This window comes from Perissodus microlepis, chromosome 3 (assembly GCF_051167445.1).
Source record: "Perissodus microlepis isolate ML-2025 ecotype Zambia chromosome 3, ASM5116744v1, whole genome shotgun sequence".
Lineage (NCBI taxonomy): Eukaryota > Metazoa > Chordata > Actinopteri > Cichliformes > Cichlidae > Perissodus > Perissodus microlepis.
The window spans coordinates 45408727-45435597 of NC_140463.1; the positions used below are offsets into that span (position 1 = coordinate 45408727).

The window sequence follows — 26871 nt, forward strand, 5'->3', positions numbered from 1 at the left end:
AAATATAATGGAAATAAATATGAATACAAATGCCTTCTCTAGAGTGCTGGAATTCAGCTTTGTTTAGATTGTAATTATATTAATTGAACCTCTAAGTCCTTAAATAATATTTCAAAGTATTCTACATTCAAATTTAGTGGACCTAAAAAGATGTGTTTTCCAACAATGTTCCTGATAGGTTTTGTTACCAAACTGAACAGATAGAGATTTGACTCTGAGTTATTCTGAGTATGAGTCACGACACTTCCACTTCATTTTCCATGTGGAAGAATTGTCAGTCTGAGTGAGCACTGGCAAATCTCTTTTTGCCTAGATATCCAACCCACTTCTTTCTTTCTTTCTTTCTTTTTTATTAAATAATATCCCTCTGTTGGCAAACCTTCCTTTCCCATATCTCTTTGTTTGACACATACCTCTTTAGGAGTCTATCCTCTCAATCCTGCCTTGTCATATCATCCCTCTGTGGCAAAGAAGCTGTCAGGAAAAAAACAGAGGAATCTAAACAGAAACAGCTTGACTGCAGAGAAAAAAGAAGAGTGACTCACAGCGAGACACGCATACACGCCAGTCATTTATACACTTTGTATCTCATCTCATTTCATCTTATGAGTGTTCAGCACTTACACTGATGAATAGCGTTATACTCCTCTCTTTGGCTTATAGCTGCTTCTACCCAGGGGCCGTGTGAATATGAGAGTTCAGAAAAAATGTAGAGGAAATGCTTGTTCAAGTCTCAACGCTTCTACACTCTCACCACTTAAGACATTAGCTTAAATACACAGTGAAATCTTGGGTTCTATCAAGTAGGCTGCCTGTGAAGGACGTGTGGCATAATATAGCATGCATGATGGACGGATTGCTGCTTCATTGACCTTTCACAAATGGGAGTAGTGGCTAATGACTGAGGCGGGCTGACTCGTGATGCAAGGCTCATTGGGCTCAAGTGAGGCCCTTCAGCATCTGCGTGTCTGCCTACTAAATACTATTCATTCCTACCGGGGTGACAGGTGCTGTGTTAAAGTCACAGGGAGGCTTCTAAATGGAAGATTTCATCTCCTGTGGTGATTTCATACACAGTTTGACCTTTGACTAATGATTTTCTTTCCCTTCTCTCTGCTTTGTTGCATGTCTGCCCTGTCCCTGACCTTCTGCAACTCTCCTCAGGTAAGAGTTTCAAGGAAATCTTTTTGCTTTATGTTTTTAGCTGCTGATATGAGTTTGATTTTATGCTGCAACATGAAAAAATAGGAAATTCCTGGATGTCAAAAATAAATATGGCAGATGCCAGAGTTTGATAAAGGTTCTGGCAGGGTTTGGGCCTGCAGTTGTGGGTCATAGCACTACTGAACTGAGCTTTTTCCTTTTGACATGTTTAAATTAATATGATTACAACAAAGTAAGCTAGATGGCCTCTGAAATGCAGAAATGGAAAATTTGGAGTATCTAAAATAAGCATATGAAATGCATGCATAAAAATCTTTATACTGAATATACAGTTTTTATACACCAGAAGTTTGAGTTCAGATATGAAACCTGCACTACATTTTTAATCCATGGTTCTACGTATCTTGTGAACCAAAGCCTAACTGTTTTAATGCATTATACACTTTCTTTATGGACACATTCACTCAAACATTTTATACTCCACTGTTTAAAAAAGACTTGATGGCAGATCAAGATCAAGGCTGGGAAATATTTTACTTGTACTTCCTGACCTTGCTCTCATTTGTCATTTGTGCAAAATGCTGCAAACCTTTTGTTCATAAACCATGCAACATTTTTTTTTCTGAAAATCTCTCTTAGTGTATTTAATTGTTGCACAACATGTTAAATTATTTTCAGTAATCCAAAGCAGCAAAGTGGTGCTCAAATGAGGAAGTAGAGAAGAGAGCAGAGTGCGTATCTGAGCAGTCTTGTGAATGACTTTGCTGAGCAGACGACCTAAAAATACAGATGTATTTGTGCAAAGGACTGAAAGATTGTTGGCTATTATATGTTGAAAATATGTATCTATACTGCAATATCTTCGTGTGTAATAGACCTAGAAGCTGCTTGAATGTTGAATTTTATAAATGAGTGTGTCTGTTTGGTATAGTGACCACAGGCAGTTTGTGAGGACCTGTTGTTAATGCTTCTGTATTTGGTTTCATACATAGACATTTCATTTGTCTTATGTTACTTTAACATAAAAGCTTGTTGTAACCTCATTGGAGAATACGATGTGAGTCTATATCGCACGTTTGGATAAATGTATCCATTTCTCTTACATCTGACTGTGGTTATTGTCCATGGTGCTATTGATACTGTCAATTATTACTATATGCTATTATTTTTGCAAGCGTGTGTCTGTGTGTGTGTGTGTGTGTGTGTGTGTGTGTGTGTGTGTGTGTCTGTGTTTGTGTGTGTGTGTGTGTGTGTGTGTGTGTGTGTGTGTGACAGAGAGAGAGAGATGCTGTACAAGGGCTCCAAAAAATCTCTGCCCTGGGGCCTGTTACAGAGTTACCGCAGTTATGTCAATGACATTATATTGCGTAACTAATAATGTGGATATTTGTGTGGCAAATACAATTAATGATGTACAGTATAAAAAATACTATGTTGCTACCTTTATCATACTTCATTTTTCAGTATTCTCAACGGAGGTACCCCCATATCCCCAATTTGTAATAGCGGCAAAGGTGTAAGAATAAATTAACTTTTAAGCTCTCTTCTATTTATCGTCTATCTTTTGTCCTGACTCCCTTCCTTCAGCTGGCCACGGCAGATGGCCCTCGGAGCTTTGTTCTGTCCGAGGTTTCTTCCTGTTCAAAGGAAGTTCATTTTTGCTTTTTATTTTCCCACTGTTGCCAAATGCTTCCTCATAGCGGGACATCTGATTGTTGGGATATTCTATGTATTATTGTAGAATCTTTATCTTATAAAAGAAAACACATTGAAGAAACTGTTGTTCTGATCTGAGCATTGTAGTTCCCAACATGTAACGGCCTGAGGTGCACATTAACGCGAAAGGTACCCCTCCGCGTCCTTATGGAGTGCTCCGGATTCTTAATTTAAGCGTGGCTTTCTATGCGCTTCCCTTGTTATTTGCTTCGCGGCTTACTATTGCAGCCCTAACCCGAACCTAAACCCTAAGCTTATCCACGCCTAACCTTAACCTTACATTTATAGACTCATTCCAACCCACTCTCATGCCTTGGAACAGTGGCGGTCCTAGCCTGTTTGGCGCCCTGGGCGAACGCACCCTCTGCCCCCCCCCCTCCCCAACCACCACACACTCACACACACACACACACATTAAGGATTGTCCATTGACATAAAACTGTTGTCGGAACCATACTGAATTTCACCAGAGAAACACACACACACACACACACATATGAAGAGAGAGAGAGTATGCATAGTATGCAAACGGCTACCAAACAGCCATCATAATTCGTCATACAATGAGAACAGGACAAATCAACAACTGACAATGTCTAATTAATATTAAAATCTGTAAAATAATGTATTGTTTGGAGTTTAGTCTGTTGCTGTTGCTATTTTTACCATTTCTTCTTGGAGCAACTGTAACCCACATAATTTCCTTAGGGATTAATAAAGTATTCTGATTCTGATTGTTTCAGGATGACCTGCCATTATCCAGTGACACATCTGCTTACCTGTATCTTTTGCTCGTTTCTCCTCCTCTTCTTTTCTATTTTTTCTAAACTGAGCACCTCATGGCTTTGAACTTTTCTTGTCCATCTTCCATTGGTTTTAATTTTGCACTCCAGTATGAACACAAATCCCCCATATCGAGGATCACCACAACATAACCTAACACACCTACACCTTAGTTCACAGATTCACTTTGTCTAGGGTGTATTTCTGGGATTTCACACAACCCAGGATTCAGATCATGAATACATAATGGGCTTGGATTTACAACATTATGAATGAAATGTGCTCTATTTGGCAGCAGCCGGCCCCCTCCCCTTTCGACGGGTTGTGTGTGAGACTTTAAATCATCGAACTGTAAATTATAAATTTCAAATTGTTATTGATCCCTTTATCCCTGGTCCTAAAGTGCATATTTATTTTCTTACTCTTCTTATATATATTGTTTGTTTACTTGCACTGCTGTAACTGGAGTCTCGTCGTCTCGTGTCTCTATATTCTGTACTGTATGTAGCGGAGATGACAATAAAGTTTTACTTTGACTTCAGCAGCGAGCAGGCGCACTGAGGGCTCACTTTTCGTGTATAGAATTTCGAAAAAACATCGGTGCAAATTTTAAGTCTGTATTATAATGTCTGGTGTTTTCGTGTTTGTTGGTTTGTTGTTATTTTGCGAGTTGGTTATTAGATGCTGTTCCAGCCAGCCAGAGAATCCCCCGCCGCCCCGCCCTCCCTGTGCCACAAGCAGCAGGCGCACCTCGCAAACGGAGGGCGCCCTTACTCCCAGCAAATGGGCGATAGAAAACCGATCGGTGCCTCTGCCATTCCCAATATGCGCTGGCATGACGTCGGGGCAGCATGAGTACGAGCAATTTTTATTATTATTATTTTTGTTTTTTTGCCGATGCCCGTGATACCGCCCCCCACCACGATGCCACCCCGGGCAACCGCCCGTGTCGCCCGTATCAAAAACCGCTACTGCCTTGGAAGTATGTAACATTTTGGGATGAGAACGTGTTGGATCATAACAAATATAATGTGTTCTTATCAAAAAATATAGTAATGAAACAAGTCAAATGTCAAATTTATGAAACCTAAAACAATTCCATTCTGGTCATAGTAACACCAGGCAGACTCTCAGTTTTAGTTATCTGGAAAAGGCCATGACACAGGCAATTTTTCAGTGTTCATCGCGTCATCCTGTCTTGATAGTTCAGAAACTTGTCCCAATCTTTCACTGGTTATTGTGCCCTTTGTTGCCAATTTCCGGACATCTTCTTGGTTACAAAGTGTAAAGAAGTGGCTAAAGTCTGGCCTTGAGGCCTCACATCTTTGCCAGCTATGAGGGTGAGCCGTTTAATCAGTAATCCCACAAATGGATTCTGATCGTGAGTCATTTGTTTTCCTGGTCCTGTGTCTGGCCACATGTCCCCAGCAAGGGAAATGCCTTTGAGGTGATGTAGACTGAATATTATACTGTCTACAGGGTAGGAGGAAAGGAATTAATGGTTATAATTGTCGCTTCAATTCCCCCCTACCAGCCTCTAGCATTTTCTTTGTAGCATATGAGAGGAAACATTTCCTCTCGGCTTTTCAGTAAGAATGATAAATTTCATTATTACACTGAGGCAGTAATCACTGACTCCAGAACTGTGTGCTTTCATCATTCCTAATTGGCTAATAAATTACCTCCACTGATGAAAAATGGCATGTGTGCAAACTTGTGATCAGATACACTTTGTCTTACAAACTAGCTCAAGTTGAAAGCATAGGTGCAAGCAGGAGAAGAGAGCTCTTTGAAAATTCACAAGAAGGAAGTATTATTTAAGGGGGGCTTTTCATCATTGATTGATAAAATGCAATGGAGAGTGAGGAAGGATTATAAGATTTATGAGATTTGAAGATAAACCGCTGCGTGTTTAATTTAGGGGACAATTAAAGCGACATATCACTGGTGCTACATCGCTGCACATTAGGCTAATCCCCATGGAGACTGTTGTAATGTTTATTTAGACACCAGCTCCTCCTGGGACGGAAATGTGTAGGGGGATTTGTCAGATGATGTGTCCTGCTCGGTGTGCGCTACAGAGAATACTAATGCTCACCACAGGACAACAAATAATGCTGTTTGTTTAGTTGGAATAAACCTGTGTGATAGTGTGCATGTGCATAATTTTATTTTACTTTTAGAAGGCTTTGTTGCCCTGTATGATAAGTGGACATCTATGAATTTGATCCCAGGTGTAGAGACATAATGGTTTTTTACAGTTGACAAAGCTTTCTGCTTCTTCTCCTTCTTCTCCTTCTTCTTCTTTTCGATTTGGCATTGCCATAGCAGATTATCTGCTTCCATGTCACCCTGTCTCTAGAATCATCAAGACAAACCTCTGCCTATCATCCTGAACTATATCTATGAATCTTCTCTGTGGTCTTTCTCTTTTCCTCCTGCCTGTCAGCTCTATCTTCAACATCCTTTATCCACTCTTCTGCACATGTCCATATCACCTCAACCTTGCCTTTTTAACTTAATCTCCAAAGCTGATCTGCCCCTCTTGATAAATCATTTCTAATCTTGCCTCTGCTGGTCACTTCCAATGAAAATCTGAATATCTTCTCTTCTACCACATCCAGCTCTGCCTTCTGTCTCAGGTCTCACTGCCATCTTGTAAACCTTCCCTTTTACTTTTGCTGCTATCCTTCTGGCATAAATCACTCCTTATTCTCAACTCCATCCAACCCACCCTCCTTGCACTGTCTTCTTCGTTTGCTTGTGCACTGTCCATCGCTTTGGATGGTTGACCCCAAGTATTCAAACTCTACCTATGTAAAATCTGCCCACACCCTTTCTCTACTCCTCCTCCTTTCCATCTGTCTCTCTGTCATTCATACACATGTATTCCATCTTGCTTCCACTGACCCTACAAACTGCCTAAGTACCATCATTCAAGGCCTGCCCAGCATTTCATAGAAGGTGGCCCCTATGGTTAAAATGGGGTTCCAGTTATGGCATAAGTTACGTTGTAGATCTGACGCAGAAGCATAATTAACATTTGTTTAGAAAGTAAGAAGATAAAGGATATCTCTTTCATCCATTTTATTTCACTATTTATCCTTTTAGAGCTGTCATGGACGAGTCTTTCTTGGTGGGCCTAGAAATGGTCCATTACACCCACACCTCCACAACCTCTAGTGATGAAGACCCCATGACCAGATTCAAACCCAACACCATCATAACAAGCTTGTGGAAAAGTATGTGACATGTGATTAAAAGTTCTGTTTGTGTAATGAGAAGACATAAAGACAAATCACTGTCACAATTTCTTTCTTTTCTTTTTCATATCCAGCTGTTCTTGGGTTCTGTGCCTACTTCCTGTATATTTTAGTATCCCCTGCAGCCTTTTAAAGTAGCTGTTACGAGTCAGAGTTAAAGATCTCTCCAAAGACTGTGTACCACTTTTTCTCCTTTCTTTCTTCCTGTTGATCAAGCAACAAAACATGCTGTCTCAAATATGTCTCTTTCACAAACGTAAAGCAAAACTATCATGTTTAAAAAAAGAGAGAGGATAAAAAAGCTAAAGAGGCCTCAAAACAGAGTGCTAATGACATCCATGTTTCATAAATCACAGGACCAAAATACTATTTACTGAGATTGTATTACAGATTGCAAGAAATCTCTTTAGCAGTACTATGGAGACTACTACTTCTACTACTACTATTACTACCATTAATGATAATAATAACACTAAAATGTAAAACGTTAATTCAAACTCATGTCAGAAATAAGGGAATGCTTCCAGCTTAGGTTATGTTATTTCCACAGTGCAAGACACAGCCGGTCACGACAGCCCATTTCTGTGGAAGGAAATGGTATATGAAAATTAATTCAATTTTTCTGTGGAAGAAAACCTTGCAAACAACACCAGATATTTCATCATGTACTCTGGTATTCACTGAAGGCTAAAAAAACAACAACAACAAAAATACAGGAGACAAAGACTCAAAGTCTGTAAAGGTAAGTTTAAAGGAGTGCCTGTTATTTTAGAGCAGTTTAAGGTCCATGTGTCTGGCCCCAACTGAGAAACCTATAAACCCCCCAGAGAACAGGTTTGATGAGAGTACACAGCAGTGGAAACAGAGTGGATCTAGGCAGACTTGAACGAGGCAAAAGGCTGTGCTTTTTCCTCCCCACCAATTACATACTCGGCAGGTGTTTGAACGCTTAGCTGGTAATCCTTCATTCGTTCGGCCCTTCATTCCATCCCTCCCCCCATCTATCTGTCCAACTGCTCATCCATCCTCCACTGCTGTCTTGCTTTTTTTTTTAAAATTTTGCTCCCTGCTGTAAGACCAAAAGGGCACTCTAAAGTCACCAACCCCCATCTCCTGTCTACCGCACACATTTTCCTGAACCACAGACAATGGAGATTAAAGCGGGGATGTTTTGCTACCAGTGGTAGTAGTACACTGCACAAATTGAGTGGAATGATTTGGAAGGAGGACTACCTCCAAATTCTTCAACTTCACCTTAAAAATCAGCAGCTAGACATGTGAAACTTAGACACAATTGGGTGTTCCAAAAGTACAGTGATCCGAAATATATCAAAACTGATTTTGGAATGTATAAGGCAGGCTAACATTAAACTTCTGGAATGGTCCTCTCCAAGCATCGTCATAGCCAGAATCCATAGCCAGAATTATGCCAGAATCATGTTGATAGCTACCAAAAGTTTCTGCTCAATGTGCAACTCGCTCAGGGTCATTTAACCAAATATTAGTGGGGATGTATGTATAGTTTGACCCTATATCGATTAGAGAAAATCCAAAATAAATTGTAATGTGATATGTGCACCCATGTTTGATCATTATAGAGAAGCTGTGGTGTTAATGGTTGGTGGTAGGTTATATCAAAGTTAGCAAGCTGTTGCTCACAGTAAGACAGTAATTTATTAACAGATATCAATTCTGCCCATTTTCATTCACTTATCTTTCTTCACAAGCACATCCACTAAATCCTCAGTGTCCTTTCCCTTTTGCTCTGTTGGTCTGCTGGAGGTTATGACAGAAAACCTCAGCAGTATTCATACAGAACAGTGTTTGGCCCACATTCTGGGAGGGCCCGTTTGGCGTCCTTTGCTTTAACACAGATAGATCAGGTCAGTCAAGGAGAAAGCCACAATCTCCACCACTGTTTCCCTTCTCTTCAAGCGTTGTCCTTTATCTGTTGCCTATCTGTTCTGACCACATCCCAACTAGAGCAGAACAGGAGGGTGAATCAACCATCATTGCCCTTGAACACTCTGCTGCACTCCAAAAGAGACAACAGAAAGGGAGAGTTGTTATATTAAAGCCTTGTTGAGCCAAGGGGTTTTCGCTATTCCCTTACTAACCCAGGGGGCAGTTTGCTTCTACCAGCAAGTAGCGTTGTGTTACAGTTTTCCCACTAAAGGAGGATAAATCATTCTCTCAGCTCCACTTCTAAATTGCTACCTTCTCCTAGCTAAATGCAAGTCTTTTCTTTCTCTTTTTTGACCCAAAGATCAATTATTCCAAAGATTGTGTGTTTAAAAACCTTGACACTTTGTCACAGACAAATTTAAATGTGTTAAAAATGGGCAGGAGACTAACAGACCTAGCATTGGCAGGTGACTAATCTCTGAAACATGGAGCACAGTAGGTCAGTGTGATTTATGGTACTACTAAAATTGCAACAAAAAAACAGCATTGTTAGAGAACTGGACGTTCTGTCAATACCCTCTAACATCTGATAAAATAATGACATAAAAGATACTTTAAAGCTTTAAGTCTTTTGTTATTTAACTGAAAATAAGCAGTTAAATCTAAAATTTGAGATTTTGAAAAATGTAATGCCAATAAATAGTAACCAATAAAACCAATATAAAACAATCAGCTAAATCATTTAAAAGTCACTTGTCAGCAATATGTCTCTCATATATTAAAGATGTAGAAATGGCAAGTTTTAAAGTGGTGTTTCATTTGATCTCCACTCAGCACAGGCATAAGAGTATTTTAGGCATCATTGCCATTAGCTAAATGACATAATTAATTTTAATTAGCCAGATTTGTAATAAGCTGCTGCCTGGAGCATTTTATTTGTTATTTAACAAACAAAATGCTTTCAGCATCTGCAATCAACAAAATTATCTCTGGGTTTGCCAATTAAAATTGAGACGCCTGCTACCAGAATATTTAGAATTCTCTTATTTTATTTAAATTTTTTAGATTTAAGCTTTTTATTTCCTTCTGATATTTTTATTTTTCACACCAGTCCGTTAGAACATTCTTCGGAGCTTGCCTCATTAAATTTTACAGGCTGACAAATAGTCATAAGTCTGAGTGAACTGACTACAAAGTTAAACTGGCTTAACCCTGGAGGCCCTGTTGGAAGGTCGGGCTTACAAATAGCTTATCAACTTATTTTGAGTACAGTTTAGCTGTTTTAACTTCCATAAAGTTTAACAAAATATTTTTTGTTGACAAATAACCAATTTAGCTGTTGAGCTACAAATACTGTTTATGAATCCTACTTAAAAACAGGCTCATTTTTAAAGAATTAATAGTTATGAACTCTAATATAACTTCTCCTCCTTTTTAAGGTTTTTTTTTTAGAACATCATGTGTGTAAAACCAGATTAACTGTAATAGCTTTTTGCTCTAGACAGTGCTGCTGTTTAGCTCCCGATCGATGTCTGTTTCTTTCATTCAATCTCAGCCACTCACCATGGCTGTGACCTGTTACCACAGTAATCAATTGCTGACATTTTACACCAGGACTGAAGATGCACAAGCAAATTAGGGCAATTATATTGGAGGAGAAAAGAGGCACAGAGCAAAGAAGAATGTGGAAAAAATACCACCCTGGAAAAATATAAGGAATGTAAAGGCACTGCAGCTGTTAGTTTATTAGAGACTTAGTGAATTAATAATTACACCAATTAATTCTATACATTCAAAAGTGAATGCCAGGTTAGATCATTTCATGTGCATCACACAAACAAAACAATAAAGCAGTGAGTATATTCTGTAGCTATGCAGTAATGCATGTTATAAAAGTGCCTGACAGAACGGCTGACCTGTCTTAGTTCTGGTAATTTAGCAGCACCATATTATTATGGATTAACGTGCATAAAGACATATATAAAAAAAAAACTCCACTAATGTCTTGGTTTAAGTTAAAAACATTTTGGAATGTGGAAAGTTAGTGCAGCAATTTAGCACTGGCCAAAATGTAGCCCCAAACCTTGACAGACCTCACATTATGTTTTACAGATGACTGGAGACACTCACTCTTTCCTGACCTCCTCTCTATATATTGATAATGATTCAAACCAAAAATGTTTGGAATATAAAGAGAGACTGCATACTAATAATGGATTGGATTTATATAGCGCTTTTCAAGGCACCCAAAGCGCTTCACAATGCCACTACTCATTCACTCTCACATTCACACACTGGTGGAGGCAGCTACGGTTGTAGCCACAGCTGCCCTGGGGCAGACTGACAGAAGCGAGGCTGCCATATCGCGCCATCAGTAAAGTGTCTGGCCAACACCAGTAGGCGGTAGGGTAAAGTGTCTTGCCCAAGGACACAACGACCAGGACAGAGAGCCCGGGGATCGAACCGGCGACCTTCCGGTTACAGATGCGCTTCCCAACCCCCTGAGCCACGGTCGCCCGTATCTATGTCCAGATACACCATATAGACCTTTATGAATCAACTTTTTGGTGCAAAAATACTATGTTATGCCTCTCTATGTTATTGTGAACATTTGTCACTAAAGAAATTGGAAAAAATTATTTATTTGCTAGTTATGAAGTGCCAAAAGACACAGTTTAAATTGAGGTATCTGCCATGTGATGAATAGTTATTTGTCCTAGTTTGAGTTTGGTTCCTTTTTAAGCTTGAATGATTCATTTATCAGTGTTAAGTGACTTAAAACGCAAAATCAGTCATTCCTCTGAAAATGTACAGGTACAAGGACTGGACTGAACGTGAAGGAAAAAGCAGATAATGTCCATATGTCTTGCAATCAATTGTTATCTTGCAGATAAACCTAGATTTTATGACATCACCACCCTTTGAGCAGCATTCAGAATGTGTTAGAACATATCCAGTTCCTCAAGGCAAATACAGCTACAATCTGCTGCTGTGTGGCAGTCTTTTGTAGAACAAAAAGTCAAAATGTGCTGGTTGTGTTTGTTATTTCAATTATTGTTGTGATATAACAACACAGGTGCAGCAAAAATGACATGAATTTAGTCGTGTTTGTGCATTTGTGTTCATGTTTCTGTGTGTATCAGTGCAGCTGGTGAGGTGTGTTTGTGTGCGTGTGTTTGCAAACCTGTGATTCACTCACACGCGTGTCGAATATGATTGTACTCCTCACAGCAGGCAAGCAGAGGATAATTTGAATTAGCATATCGGCACACAAACCATGTCATTTTGTTCACATCTGCCTGTAAAATATATAAACATCTTATTCTCCGCTGATGTTTGCCTTAATCTCTGCAAATCCCTTTAAATGAAGTGATCCATGATGTTTCAAGCATGCAGGATGTGATACACGTACTCTGCTTACTTTCAGCAACATCCACCAACCAGGAACTTTTAATATATATGTTGATGAGCCTGAATTTGAAAATGTCATTAACAGTAAATGCCATTTATTTATGCTGTAGTGTTGATCTGGGGAAAGCCTAGTTTATTATGATGTTTTATTAAAGTATTTCTGTCATGACAGCTTGTGCCAGCTCACTAAGTAAATATAGTCTGCCAAATTTATGATATTTTAAAAAGGACAATGGAGGACTGCATTGCCCTGATGGTTGATTCACTCCTAGTTTCATAGGGTGACAGGTTTAAGTAGAAAAATGTTTTTTAGCATATGACCCTGAGAGGTTACTATTATTGTGCCACAAGCATAATTCATATATCATACACATATTTTTTCTGTTCGACATATGAGGCATGTAAAAGAAAGGGATGGGTAACAATAATTTGGACGGTTATCTAACCTACTTCAACACTCTGTAAATTAGATTATTGGCATTATTTTGAAAGATATTTCAGTATTTTAACTCATATATCCAAAAAAGTTAAAAAAGTTCATTTGTGATCTTACAGCACTGTGTGCGTGAACTGCTGAGAAACACCAAGGGTTTTGTGCAGTCTGATCTCTGTTTAGAAATCTGACAAAAAATTTAAAGTATTAAAAACTACTTTGTTTCTTGTGGAAAGTAATTTAGTTTTCTATAATACATCTGCTCTATGAAGTTAAATTCTGTTCTGTTGCATGATTATACCAGAATTACCGAGGACTAGAAATATGCTGGACTCATCTCAATAAACAGCTACAGCGCAGGACCAAAGCTTTGCTGCTGTATTCAGTAGGCAGCTGTCCAGCTGCATCACTTATGGATTTCTACCAATTTACCACTGGCATTACAAATTAATAAAGGCTCCCTAGTGACAGCTATCAAAGCCACAAAACAACACATGCTTTCATTGGCATTAAATAATGCAATTCTTTCCGATGGCCATGATTACAATAAAAAAGCTAATGAAAAAGTTACATACTTAATTAAAGTAAGTAATTAAAGTAAGTATTCTTCTTCCCAAAAGAAGGCGGCTGGAGAACTCCAAGTATTCAAAATTATAATAATATTGTTCACACAGGGCAAGCTTACAAAGAAAGAGAACTTAAATAAACTTGTACGGGTAAATCAGTGATGCTGAAGTACTGCAATCTGTTTCACCTGACAAGTTTGAGGATGACTAATGATAGGTAAATATTTGCCTTTTATCATTATCTGACATTACCCCTTACCTATATTTTATATTTTTGTTTTCCTGTAATTAACTAGACCAGTCACATACTTATGCCAAATACGACACTTCTCATTAAACAGGAAAACACATTATACCTGTTAGAATTCATTCTTCCAATTAAGTTAACACTGAGTTAATCGTGTCATCAGAAACTGGGAACACTGATACAGTATGTACTTTTCACAAGAATTTTAACTTGACGTAAACAGTCAGCAGTGATGGATTTGTAGCCATTCTGCCAAGAGTTTGCTGACGTGTCTGTAGTCCTTTTACAAAGTGGGACTTCAATAGGAAATTCCAGCTGGCATTCACTCATTTCTACATGATCTCAACTATGAAAATCAATATTTTAAAGAGCATTATGCTGCTGTAGAGTGGTACAGTCAGGTACTTAAATAAGTGTGCTTTGATTTATTTCCCATGTGCATATTGGACTCATGAGTCATGGTGAAAGTCGACAAAACTGTCTAATAAAGGAGTCAGTACAAATGACTTGAGATTGTCACCTTTGTAATTTGTTTGCAATATGTGTGGACAAGAAGTAGACCAGAGTTACAATGTGGTTTTTAATGCATTTTTTTTTAAAGTGAAGCAATCACGTATATTGTACCTGCCACTCGGAAGATCAATTACAAACTGATTCAGTTCCTCTCCTTATAGCTTTAGCTAAGCTTGATGGAACAGTGTTATTTTATCTTCTCTTTGGTTAGGAGACATGGAGTAAGCAGTGTCCGAAGGCAAACATCCCCATATAAATGATTGGCTAAGTTGAACTAAGCAGTCAACACTGAAAGATTTTCGTTCTTTTATCATCTGTATCTCTTACAGAAATATTTATGATCGTATATCACATTGATCCAGCCACTAGTGAACAGGCTAAAGAGATATACAGCGGCAAGCTTAAAAAATCTTCTCAGATTGAGTTTCATTTTAGTTGTAAAAAATCAATTTAGATACTGTGTTTGTTTTTTTCTTCTGTCGATACACATGGGCATCTTTTCAACCAGAAGAAGCTAACAGCTAATCTTTAATGCTTATGGAAATATGAGGATTTTTTTTCTCTATTTCTACTTTACTTGATCTTTATTTATCCTTCACCGTTATATAATACATTCTCAATCTGTTACAGGAGTGCTGTAACAGAGCTGTCACCTACTGCTACACTCACTGCTCTTGATATGAAAGTGACAGCCAAATAGCTGTGAAGTAAATATAAAACTTGACATCAGTTTTGATTTTATTAAAGGTTGTTGCCTTGTGTAGGTGTCTTTGCTTGATGCCTGAAGGGAAAGGATTTCAATGTAAATTATTGTTGCAGGAAGACAAATTCAAGTTCACAGTTTAATGTTTTATGAGTTTAACACTTTTGTTTTTGTTGGATTGCACAGTGTTCAAACAAACAAAAAAAGATCTGTTAAGAACAACTACAAGCTTGCTATGTATTCAAGGCACCAAATGTTTATTGTTGACTTTTGTATTTTAACTCAAGTACCTATGGATGTTTGAAAGGAATGATTACCATCAGTAAAGTCATTTTTGATTAGTATATCAAGTTTGAAATAAGATAATGGCATTAATTTGCTGTTGTGGCCTTATTAGCCTGCTAGTTTTGTTGCCAATCTATTTACCAAATTCCAGTATGTTTCTGCAGACCTCAAAATGGTAAATTAGGAAGACATACATTTTTTTTTGGCATTTTCATGACATTTTTTCCTTAAGTAGATGTGGACAAATCAATCTTTTGTGCGTAGTCAACCACCTGATGAAAAAGAATGACAGTAGTGTTTATATAGATATACTGAATAGTGGAACTTTGAAATTCATGGTAGTCATATCCAGTGTTTTCCACGGCACACACTTGACATTAGAAAAATCACACGGCACACCAACAAACAAAAATGTTACAAAAAGCAGACTGATGATTTTCCACACACCAAGCATAGCGGACTTGGCTCGGTTTGTCCCTAGTATACCTTTTTTGCATTCTTTTGACCACTACTCAAGCTAGGGCCTTTATCTGGGTTGGAATTTTCTCCAGGACCCAGGACAGACTGACTACTTTTTCTTTTCAGATATTTATTTATTGCTATTACGCGCTGCGTTGTCTCACTAACAGCATGACTATTATGTAATTTCTTCTTCATCTTCTTCCGTTTTACTGGCAATTGGCAAACTATTAAATTAGAGCAGGTAGTTGTACTGCCCTCTAGTGGAAGAGAATGTAATTGTTCTGCCCGTTACTCACGCTGATCGCTAAGAGTACTAATCAGGTGGAACCAGATAATCTTGGGAAACACTGGTCTGATGTAGTCACGGCAATTCCAACAGAATCTCTGCAATTTAAGCAACTGAAAACATGTTTATTTACACGCTTCATGCATTTTTAAAAATCATTTGATTATCAAAACCCCCCCAAACAAACTGAAATAGTTCTGTCACACACAGCCCAGTCACTGTCCCACCCATGCTCATATAAGTTCTTGCATGTTCCCCGCTGTCACATACCTCTAGATTTTTCATTAGCTGAAAATGTGTGGATCTCTTTCTCACCGACACATCTTGGCATTATTCAAATCGTCCCCAAATATAACCCTGGAAGATTTTCTTGCATATGCCGACCCCTAAAATCCCTCACCATTACCCTCACACACTCTGGTTTTGAACACAAGTTTAAATCTTTAACAGCATAGTAATAGGGTGAGGATGATAGAGTGAAGTAGACCGGGGTTTAAAACATTGAAGGGGATGGCAGAACGGGTCTGCCATTAAGGAGCTCACTGCAATCAGAGGAAGGCGGAGCCGACTGCCATCTTGATGCACATTTTGAAGAAATCTCCATGGGATGCTTCCTTTGATCACTGTGATTTCCCCACAGTGTTCGTGTGCATTCTATGAGCTTGTATGTGTAGTTTTGCTCTGTTCTGGCAGCTAGTGGTTAGTCCATGTGTCTGTTTATGCAAATGTACTTGTGTCCTCTGTTTTCAAGTATCTGTCAAGGTGTCGGCTTGTGTATCTACTCCCAGACATAGGTGAGTGTTTGTCTGAACCCACATGGATGCCTCACCACCTACCCCCTACTGTTCCCTGTTTAGTTGAAAACAAGCAGTATCAGTAACAGCAGGCTGTGATGGTAGAGTGGTTGTTGTTGTTGTTTTGTGTGTGCGCGTGTTGGGATATAGGGGTGACTTAATGATAACTTGACATTGCCTTCACTGTGGGATCAACACAGATGTAGTGGAATTCGTATTTATAGACTAAATGTTGGTTGAAGGAGAATGAATGACACGAGAAGGAGTGGATAAAAGGAGATGAAAAGAAACATGGAGTTGATTCGGCAAGTTGGTGGTTTGTTTTTCTTTTTGACAGGAAATAAATAAGTGATACAGTCTGTTCAAGTCTGAAATCAAGGTGGGAAAAATGCCATGAGAAATCTGTTATTAATTTGAGGATTGTTTTATTACCAAGCTGCTTCGTTCTAAACTCATTTCTACCTCCAGCCTCTCACTTACAGATGCTGGGATGACAGGAGGCAACCTGTCTCCAAACAACTGTGGTCCAACATGGACTCATTGTAATCACTCTTAGTCAAATCTGGAAAGGTTTGCCAATAATTTCCATCCAAGCTATAAATGCAGACAGATTGGCAACATGTTGGAGTTAATCTGAGCCCATCTGCACCAGTGAGTGCAACTTGTCTACGATGTGTCTCTTTGAAATAGGAAACTCTGCCCAAGCAGACTGTCGACTGCTTGTATGCTGGTTATTTCCTATAAAAGCAAGGATGAGGAGCATCTATGTCATTTTGCCATTAAATTGCCATCCTAGTAGTAAATGTGAACTTCTGTTTAAAGTTGACACACCAGCTACTAACAACTAACTTAAATAATGTAATAGTTTAGGCTGTAGAGATTCTACATTAAAAAATACTATTAATTTTACAGTGTATTAGTACACATTGTACTAGGTTTTAACATTACCTTAATGATCCTGTTATCTATGTCAAGCCTTTTCCTTTTCAGTATAAGCATTGCTTGATGGTGTGTAGATAGTGATTCTAAAGCCTTTGAGAGATGTCCACGAATAACAACAATGTAGGAGGTTGTGCGTTATGATTATTTGAAGTGTTTGATATTAAGAACAAAATTTGCACCGAGAAAAGATTCTCAACAAATTGCACCACTACTGCCATCAACTTAGGCTGATTATTAGGTTGATTACTAAAGAGATATTGGCTCAGTGGATTCATACTGTTAAAATCAGACTCAGAGCTTCAATAGAAATGGGAATTTATCACTCCATGTATTTTTTTATTCTTCAGTTCTTTTGTTTTGCTGACACTGTCCCCACTTTGTAACCCATCAAGGTGGGAATGGGTCAGATGATATCCTCCTCTGTAAAGAACCACTGACATTTATCACTGACACTTTTATGAATAAACTACACTGTTGCGATGGAAATCTCAGCAAATTCAGAACCAATATTCTTGGTGAATTCTAAACCTCTTTGTGAATGTTGGACAGTCTTTACATATTTTAGATTTTTTTTTACATATTTTGTTATGATCTTTGTGCTTTCTCCTGGTGCCACCATTATCTCTGGGTCTACATTTATTGTCTTTTTCCTTGTGTTGTTTTTTTAGAAAGCCATGCGAGCAGCACATGAGGAGGAAATGAGATGAGAAAATGTGATGTAGTTCCCTTATTAGAAATCATTTGTTCACTAATAACAGCAAAGAATGAAGCCTGTTAAGATTTGATATTGTGGGTTCATGTGAGCTGCTTGTGTATACTATAGGGTTGTTTTTATAATCCATAACGCTCTGTTCTCCTCATAATTCCCACCCCCACTTCTGTAATAACAATCTAACTTCATTGTTGCAGGTGTCAGATACTCCCTGAATGACATCCTCACTGACACAGACACACGGTCAGAGCTTGCCATCTTATGGTCAGCGCTGTAATAAGAGCTGACCCTGACACAAATACAGTGTCCAACCTGCATATTGCACACCGCATCCTGCTCTCCTTGTCTGGTCTGTTTGCCCTCCCTCCCCTTCCATTATGCAGCCGTCACGATCCTCCAAGATGACAATGACACCCCCACACCATCACCACCCGTCTCTTTTCAAACCTTGTCTCACATTCTCTCATCTTCCTATTATCGCTTCTCCAATAAGCCTTGAGGTCCAGCAGATAGGAGGGGGCCGATAGGAGGTCATGGCTGACTTTATTAAAACACGGGTGTCTATTAATCTGTAGTCCAAATCACAATGAAAGTGCAGGAGTAGAGGAATATAATAAAGAAAGAAAAGGGCAAGGAGAGGCTGAGGTGGAATACAAGGAAGTGATGAGGTCTGAGAAATAGAAGGAATAATGGTTAAGAGAAAAATGATTTTTAAAAACCCTGAAAAATCAAGACTAGGGGAACAAAAGGTTATGGGAACAGTTTTCCATCAAGCAAGGGCGAGGAGGGCTAGCAGTGAGTATCTTGTGGAATCTAAAAATAGACAAAAATTAAAATGTACCAACGTAAAGCAGTCTTTTTCCTTTTAACTATAACAATGTTCTGTCATAAATGAGTGGTTCTTATATAGTGCTTTTCTACTCTATCTGAGCACTCAAAGCGCTTTATACAACTAATTCATTTACACCCATTCAGACAAGCACTCTTTCTAAGCTGTTAAGTTCTTTCTAAGATTCATACACATTCACACGCTGATGGATGCATCGGAGGGCAAAATAGTTAGTATCTTGGATACTTTGGATGCAGACTGGGATCAAATCACCAACCTTCCAGTTAGCAGCTGACCTGCTCTACCCCCTGAGCTACAGCCACCCACTACAGCACCTGGTATTCCCAGGCGGTCTCCCATCCAAGTACTAACCAAGCCCAAGCCTGCTTAGCGTCCGAGATCAAACGAGATCCGGCGTGCTCAGGGTGGTATGGCCGTAAGCGGCCTCTGTCGTGCTTGTTTGCATCCATCCTTTACATCACTGCCATTTTGTGGCTTTAGTTGTCTCTGGAAGCAGAATTAATGCTGCTTGATTATCAAGCCAATAACATATGTATTCGATTCTGATGGTTGTGTCTGTGTCCCATTAACAATGGCTTTTTAAGCTAAGCGCTAAGAGAAGAGCTTGGAGCTGGTTGTTTGCCTATGTAGACGGTGGAAAAATCTCTGGCTTTTGACATGGAGACCAATGAGAGATTCAACAAATTGCCACTGGCTCTGCTTTCTCAGTTACTATCTGCGCTTTGTGTCGAAATACAGCTAGCATGAGCGAGTAGATAAGCACTCTTATATATCATCATAACAGATGAGCTTTGTCAATCTTGTCAAATTTTTAATAACTCATTTATAGGGATGGGTATTGATAAGATTTTCACGATTCCGATTCCATTTTCGATTCTGTTTAACGATTCGATTCTTTATCGATTCTCTTATCGATTCTTTTTAAAAAAGGAGAACACTAAGGTCGATTAGCTTAGAACTTTGTTCTATATCTGCTCTTTGAACAAGATAGAAATTTAGGAGTAACATGGCCTTACAAACACAACAGTGAGATCTTAAGAGATCCACAGCCTACGGCTCTTCAATGGGGTGTCACAGGGTCCCCAGGAAAAAAAATTGTAAATGTAAAATAATAAAATAAATATTCTTCTGTAGCAATAACAAAGTATAAGATAAATTATTCTGTAGCAATTACACAAGAATATCCAGTAATGTCCCTGCCTACAATTAAACACATTCACTTACCGAAAATCGGGGCATCTGCTGTGGAAAATAGGTGCAAGCCTTTTACCACAAACTTAGTCACTGCTCGGTGACATTCGTCTATCCCGGCCTGAAAGGAGACGCTAACGGTAGACTGCAGCGACAACTGCCAGCATCTGAGCCAGCCAGACTCTGTCTCTCTCATCACGGTCACCTAAATGCACAGTAATGCCAGGTTTTGTAATAAGGCAGATCGCGCTAACATAATATGCACTGTTAGTTGATTATTTACCTGCTGCATTAACGGGAGAGGACGTGCAAACGTTACCGCTGCTGCTGGGTTGAGATTCACGAGTCCGGAGCGGAATTAAAAACACTACATTCATTTAAGGTCATCGCGTGTTTTGTGAGCAAATGCTTTTGCATATTCGTAGTGTTTCCTCCCTTAAATGAAATATCTACTTTGCAAGTATTGCAAGTTGTCCTGTTGTCATCCGTTCTCGTAAAGTGTAACCAAACTTTTGAGCGTTTGAGCCGCTTAGGCGCCGTGTTTCCTGCCAGGTAAATGACGCTCCGCAACGTGTTGACGTCATTCGGGGCGACTGGAATCGATAAGGGAATCGTTTGCAAAAATGGCAAACAATTCCAAGGAACTGACAAAACTACAAAACTATGAATTATGAATATGATGCATTACTGTAGATTAAACAGAATATAAAGTGTTTCAAACAAGCTCAACTTTAAACATCTGCAGCAGTAATACTGATCCATACAACACATAGAAACATTTTTTCTGTAGAATAAATCTTTTCATTTTTGATACTTGCTGTAGAAATTGGCAGTGATGGAGATTTATGTGTAATGAGGTATTTTCATAGTATTTATTGCTACTTTTGTTCAATCGGTGGTTCCCAAAACTTCTTCAGCTTCTTGTGATAGTCAGCTAATAGTAAATAGTGAGATAACTTTAGTAGTGACCAAATTTTACAATTCTACAGTAAAGAATGGCTGCAGATTGATTGATTGATTGATTGATTGATTGATTGATTGATTGATTGATTGATTGATTGATTGATTGATTGATTGGAGGGGTATAGTTTCTGCTTAGCTTTCTATAAAACTTATGATGATAGTGTATGCAAATGCAATTAAACCCATGCAAGACATTTTCTTATTTTCTCTTATTTCTATTGTTTCCACTTCTGTTTTCATTCAGTTGTGCACATAATTCCATAATTCATGAAAGCAAATTAATTAACACACTGTCACTGCTTTGCTTACAATTTAATGAAAGTAAAACCATTGCTTAATTTAACTTCCTCAACAGCTTCCAACCTATATTTTTCTAGCTAATTGAATGGACTTGATTGCGCAGACTTATTTGGCGTAATTGGTTTGATTTTTTTTTTTACAGCATGCAGGTTTATCCGAGTTAGCTGAACAACTTAAGGGAGAAACACACTGCTGGGTTCAAACTTTCTCTTGGTAAAGAAGTATCAAATAGATGGTTTAGGTGAATTAATGGGCTTAAATGTCATTAATAAACATAGTAGAAATTTAGTTTTAGCACTGCTTTCTAACACCAAGACTTTGACTTAAAGAGCAGAATTTACAAAATTTGCCTTCAGTATCAGTCGTTTTCTCACCATAATTCCAAAACCCCTTTATAACACAGGAGACACAGTAATTTACTGCCCAAAGAACAAATGGGTTCAGTAACATTTGTAAATGAGATGCCTTACTGTACATTCTATATTCTTTAATTTAGCTTACTTGAAAAGAAAGCAAGGTATTTAATTGATAACTCGCTCATAGATTACAATGGGGTATTTATTTCTCATTTACCCTAATTGGCCTCCATTTTCATTGCTACCTATTTGTTGTTGTTTACCGTTTATCTAAAAATTTAAATGAATGTTGTATTTTACTGTAATATGGTATTAGTTCAGCATCTTTTCAGTCCTTTGATACAGAGCATTGACATTTATAACTTTTAGTGCAGGATGGCTGAAAGGTACAGTCTGGACAAAGTCCAGAATTCAGCCCAAAATACTGCAGCACGAGAGCTGCCTGCAAACCTCAGTGTACTGCAACAACACTGTAAAGAGTGGGACAAAATTCCTTCAAAACAATGTAGGCTACTTATAAAGTCATAGAAAAAACACAGAGGTAGTATTTAAATAGTTTTAGAACCTGGTAAGGATCAGATTAATTTCTGTTAATTACTCCTATGTAAGCCCTAAGGTTAAAAGACATTTTTTCCACATGACAGTATCGGGTATATGTTTACTCTAACCCATTATAGTGTGCTAGCCAGGAGGGTGTGTTCACATTCTTAATACAGGTTACAGCACAGGCTAATTTCCAATTCTTTGCTAAGGTTTCAATTTCCAAATCTTCATTCATTGCATTTAACTTAATTTGAACTCTGATGAAGAGGATGTAAATGCTGTAAATGCTCTATAAACGCTTGTGTTGCATTGCAGAATTATTTTACAAACTGTACTTCTTTGTCTATTTAAACATTCTTTTTTATTTGGCTTTTTTTTTTAATCTACAAATAGATAATTATTAAAATGTAGCAAAGTAAGGCAATCTCTTTTCTTTTATCTCAAACAGCATTCTTTGATAAAGCTATATTTTCTCTCCTTGCCTTTCTGTAAAAGTTACCACACGCAACTGACCCGGTGCACTAGTTTCATGTGCAAATAAAGTAGACTTGCAGGATTAAAGAGTGCTTCTTTGTTAAAATCTGCAACAGACGGTTGGTGTCAGGTAGTCAGCTGCCATTTTGAGCGAGGGCAGGTGGGGCAAGCTGCCATAATGACTGTTTGATGATGAGTCTATTTAATTATCATTAGCTTGAGCACACATCCCCATTCCCTTTATGGATCCCACGGAGGTAATCAGACAGGTTTCGAGAGGAACTTATGAGAGGAGTTGGACAAGGGGCAATGGGAAGACAAAGAAGAACAAAGGAGAAATGAAAGGAAAAAGGGTGAGAAAGACAAAAGATGAAAGAAAGGAAAGAGGAGGAAAGAAGATGGGATAGTGCAAAAGATGAGAGGAGGAAATGAGATGAGAAGAGAAGATAAAAGACAGGAGATTGTTCGGAAGAGTAGAAGTTTTAAGAAGAAGAAGGTGAGAAGAGAGAAAGAAAACAGATGGGGATGGAGATAATGAGAGAGGAGAGGTGAGGAATCAAAGACATGAGGAGAGAACATAGGCTAGCAAAAGATATACGGTGGGAAAAAAGGACAGAAAAGAACAGAAAAGCACACGACTCAGAAGAGGAGACAGAACAAAAAAAGACAGAAAAGCACACAAAAAAAAGATGAGATCTGGAAGAAGGTATACAAAGTCAGTTCAAAAGAAAAAGAAGCAAATAGAAAATGTACAAAAATAAAATCGATAACAGAAAGAACAATAGACCACAAAAAATGCCAAACAAAACTGGCAGAGTGTCTGAGTGTGATTATAATAATTAGACTGATTAAAGAAGTGGCACAGTGCAACTGTTCACGCTCATCATTCACCTAATTTACTACACACTGCTTAGCTTACTAACATGCCTGAGAGGGTAACAAAAGAGACTCCAAGCAGCACGCACACAAACACACACACACACACACAGAGTGAGCGTTTTGTCGCATATGAAGAGCACCCACTTAATCTCATGTCTGCAACCTGATATGGCCTACAGCTAAGAGGTCTTAATGACGTTTTTTTATTTTAGTTTTCTTTCCTAATAGACCGAGGAGAGAGAGCATCGTAGTAGGTCCTTTATCTCCTCCAGTTCCTCATACTTTTATACAGTGACTAAACTGTCAAAGTCCAGATGAAAAACATTTTGGACTAGTATTGGCTGTAGCCATGAGCAGCTTGCAGTGCCTTTATTGGATTGGACATAAAAAGCGGCAGAACCAACACTGTGAAAACACATCCAAGCACTCCAGTCTTATGAACTGTCTGGATGCCGGGAGCTTCACCCTGACTTTGAAATAAATTCAAGAAAATGGGATTGCTTTTTGTGACTTAAGGTAACTGGAACAGTATCAACAAAACAAGCCCTCCAAGGTACATGCAAGGTGCAAGTAAAAGACAAAAAGAAGACATTGCCATAAGGCCAAGAGTTGGCAGCCTGTCGCAAACATTTCCTGCGACAAACAGCCGCCGTCCCTCTCTATTACAGTAATGCTTTACTAGCACGCTATGCACAATTCACACTGCACTTATAAGGCCTTACTAGTACAGCATGTAAATGCAACAGTGCTTGGGTTTGTACAAAGCATACTTTTAATAATCTGCTGGTGATTCCTGAATTAAAGATGAGACTCGTGTTCCTTTCACAGCTACGTTCAAATAAGGACACAAAGTCATTATCTATAGAGTTCTATATAGTTCTAAATAGCGGCTGTGAGCCATACAAACCATTCACTAAACATCTTTTGAATGAACTACAATGCTTGTGCAAAACAAAAAGCACATGCAGGCCTTGTTATAATGGTAGAAGGTCCAAAACCAGTGCACACGAAATCTTCAGAAAAAGTCCACATGAAATCACATAATAGGAGTTGGGGCTCTAAGACTGATTGTGTTACTTTTCCAATTTGGGGCCACCTACCCACTGCAGCAGAGAATTTAATTATCTCTATCTATGCTTTTTTTAACACATCAAAAACCATGCTCATTTATTTTCCTTCTTTCATACACATGAGGACCGTTTGTGGTCGCAGCAGGTTAGGAAGGATATTCAGAGCATCCCTCTCTGAGGAAGGATTTTCCAGTTCCTTCTGACGCTTATCGCTTATCCCTATAGCAAGAGCTGGGCATGGCATACTTTGGAGTCTCCCACTAGCTGGATGTGCGTGGAAGTTCTCCAAAGAATACCACCAAAAGGAATTCTAATCTGAGAACCACCATAGTTGGCTGTTTTTGAGGCAAAAGAGAAGTGGCTTTCCTCCAGGCTCTTCATCTGAGGTGGGATGAGGAGCAACAACAGCCTTTTGAACAAATTAAATAAACGCCCTGTTATTTAAAATACCTAGGGCTTTTTCCATTTTTGTTTCTGTATGTTGCTATTTATAATGCTAGTGCAGGTAGATGCAGTCCTGTAAGTTTTCATCTCATATGCATGCTGTTTTGTTTTTTTACCACTACTTGCTATTGATTCCCAGTAATCCACTAACAACTGTTTACTGTGGCAGAGTGCTAGAGGCTTTAATTGTGTTAGCCCACGCTTGGATGTGCCGCACTGCACACAGTGTTATACACAAGTCAGTCAGAATCACAGTTTTATTTATTATTTTTATACTATTTATTTTTTGCTTATAGGGTATTGAAAAGCTAAACCAGAAAAATATTGTACACAGTCTATTATAGTCATATTCTGAGGCATGCAGTCCCGGGGATGATTAAATGGGCTTTGAGATTGTTTATATGGTGTATGGGAACTTGTTCACATTGCCTGTTGCCTCTGGTACAATGAGTTAAATAGTACAGCTCCCTTGATCGTTGAGTGCCAATAGAGATGACAACAAAATGTGATGCAATGGCAATAGTTTCATAAAACAGATCTAAATATAACTGTGTAGCCAACTTAAACCGCAAATAAAATGGTAGAAAATTTTAAAAAGCAGTAGTGACAGCCCTGGGAGGCACAGCAAAAGGACTGAAATGGGAAAAAAATGCTTCATTTCTTTCTTCTCTTCTGGCATAGTGTTAGATAACTTATCGTTATCCCAGCTTCCTCCTATCTACTAGCCCCGTATGCAGCCCATTAGTTCAGGTTCTCTATGAAACTGGCCATTTTACCTCCAGAATCCTATTTTAAGACACCTCCTCCATGAGCTTCTACTAATATGTAATTTTTCTGAGACTGCACCCTGTTAGATTTGCACTGGAAACACACTAAACTACAGCTATATATGTTTGAGCTAAAATGTAAAATATGCAAAGAATCAGTGAACATATTTGACAAACAATCTTAGTTCCATACATCTATTGAGCCGCACACAGGTCGGCAGCCTGTTGCAGGGCCACACCTATGTGCAGTTTAAGATCTCCAGTTAACCTAACTCCACCAAGTGCTTGCCTTTGGACTGTGTGAGGAAGCTAGAGTTAACTTATTTACAAAGTGTGTGTGACAGATGTGTCGTGTCGAGTGCTGTGTAGCAGGAAGGAGGCAGGACCCAAACGCAGGACTCTCAGACACGGGACTTAAACTCAAAACGAATCTTTATTCGTTGGAAACACTTTTCAAGAAGTTAACTTTACAAAACAAATCATAAACCTTAAACATGAAATAGAAACTACAGTGGACTCAAGAAACTAAAAACTAAGGAACATGAGACAGAAAAACCAACCAGGACCAGGATAAGAGAACACACAGCAAAGTGAGGGTACAACACAGCAAAGAGCAAGGAAAACACAGGGCTTAAATACACACTGGCTCAATCAGGGAATGGGGGACAGGAGGGAAACAGCTGGGAGAAATCAGAGCTAACCAGACAAGGGGAAGCAAAACCAGACACACTGCACACAGGACAGGGACTATGAAAATAAAACAGGAAGCACACAACAGGCACAGAGGCACAGACTTGACACTGAACATAGAGACACAGGAACAAAACCTAAGAACTAGAAGTCACAGAA

General features: G+C 38.7%; 1 protein-coding gene and 1 pseudogene across 3 annotated transcripts in view; one reads left to right on the top strand and one right to left on the bottom strand.

Annotated features, from left to right (window-relative positions):
- Window positions 1-26871, top strand: part of sorcs2 (sortilin-related VPS10 domain containing receptor 2) — a 355461-nt gene that overhangs the window by 213230 nt on the left and 115360 nt on the right. The gene's annotated exons all lie outside the window — the stretch shown is intronic.
- Window positions 19338-19456, bottom strand: LOC146391678 (5S ribosomal RNA; annotated as a pseudogene).